The sequence below is a fragment of the Sinocyclocheilus anshuiensis genome, unplaced genomic scaffold (genome assembly GCF_001515605.1).
Source record: "Sinocyclocheilus anshuiensis isolate Anshui unplaced genomic scaffold, SAMN03320099.WGS_v1.1 scaffold369, whole genome shotgun sequence".
Taxonomy (NCBI): Eukaryota; Metazoa; Chordata; class Actinopteri; order Cypriniformes; family Cyprinidae; genus Sinocyclocheilus; species Sinocyclocheilus anshuiensis.
In genome coordinates this window covers 2,195,394-2,197,165 of record NW_015540935.1, presented here as the reverse complement: position 1 = coordinate 2,197,165, position 1,772 = coordinate 2,195,394, and the positions used below count along the sequence as shown (strand labels likewise).

At 35.5% G+C, this 1,772-nt stretch overlaps 1 protein-coding gene across 1 annotated transcript in view; it reads right to left on the bottom strand.

The window, feature by feature from the left end:
• LOC107689562 (receptor-type tyrosine-protein phosphatase U-like) overlaps positions 1–1,772 on the bottom strand; it is a 286,005-nt gene that overhangs the window by 34,227 nt on the left and 250,006 nt on the right. The window lies entirely within an intron of this gene.

The following is a 1,772-nucleotide window of genomic DNA, read 5'->3' as shown; positions in this document are numbered from 1 at the left end:
CGCAACTATAACGACATGTGAATAATCCTGCCCACTCTAAAGCGGTACTGAACTGCAGTGGAAACGCAAACCGTGCCGAGCCGAACCGTGCCGTGCCGTACTGAGCTGTACCGAGCCGAGTCGTACCACGCAGTGGAAAAGCGCCATAACATTCAAGAAGGAATTAGTACATACAGTAAAGATGCATTAAATTGGCATCAAAGTCTTTTATAATGTTACAGAGGATTTCTATTTAAAATCAATTCTGCTCTTTTTAACTTTCTTAACTTCTCAAATAATCCTAACAAAACAAACACATAGCACGAGTTATGTAATCAGATTACTTTGTTTTTAAGTAACAAGTAATGCATTACTTTTTTAATTTACAAGAATATATCCGAGTTACTTTTTCAAATAAGTAACACCAGTTATATTATAAACAAACAAGCAAACCCAGCCCTGATTTTAAAAGTAGCATAGTAATATTGTAATGCATTACTTTTAAAAGTAACTTTCAACACTGATGGTTTCCACACAAAAATAAAGCGTCACAACTGTTTTCAGCTTTGATCAGAGGAATAATTTTACAAAATATACTCAAATAGAAATAGTTCATTTAAATTGCAATAATATTGCACAATATTACTGTTTTGACTACATTTTTACGTCTTTAAAACGTTTAAACATATTACAGTACCAACCCAAAACTTTTGAACAGTATATTGTTATTCATGTTTAGGCAAACACACCTTTCTATGCACTACTGCGCTATTACTGCTACATTTATTACTATATTTATGAACGTTATGCCAGCAGTTTGCCATCACATGATGATCAAATGATAAAGACGAGCATTATATAACTGTATCCCAGTCAACCTAGCACTCAAAATCTCTCTCTAAATGCTCCATGCAAATTGCGATCAGCAGTAAATGTGTGCCTATATTTGCTGTATTACCTCATTTGCATAATTCCTTTAGTGAAGGTGGTAAAATAACACAGACAACACATGCAAATAAATGAAGCTATCGGTGTGCAGAGCATCATTAATGAATCCCTCCCATGCTTTTTCTTCATCATTTGGGGTTTTGATGTGATATTGTGCAGCACACATTTAAAGGCATTCATTGTGAGATTGGCTGTGCATCTATGTCACCTAAACATACACAGGTACTGCTTATTTATTTATTTTGAATGTGATAATAACACATGTATCTTTCTTTCATGTAATACAAGTGTTGTAATTGCTGTCAAACTCAAGCAAAGCATGTAGCTGATAGTTTTCAGTGGCTTCTGTGTGCATGTACGCATTGAGTGTTGAGCACTGCCTGTGTACTCCAGCTGCCTAAGTGCTTTCTAATGCCACCTAGTTTTTGAGTTAATGTGTGACAGCTGTTTAGCACACATTCCCCCTGAAAGCAGGTGAAGCGTAACACCTGGCAATTACATCTAAATGACTGTAATTTAAAAAAGACCCCCCAAAATAAGTGCAAGTCACGTTTTCCCACTCATCCATTAAGTCCCCTTTGCTCTCGCATTCTATCAAGTCAGACGCAGTTAACAGAGCAGATGCATCATCAGGATGCTGACGTTAATTTCCTGTTGGGCACAGAGATTTTTTTTTTTTTTTAGGGGTGTGTGAGAGTTTTATTTTGTTCTAAAACCAAAATGAATCCAATATGGAGGCCAAAGTGAGAGAAAATGTAATTATGAATATAATTCCAGAAATGAATCACTGAAATATACTTTTTACAGATTTAACTTACAGTAGGTACGCAGTAAAAAGTACATAT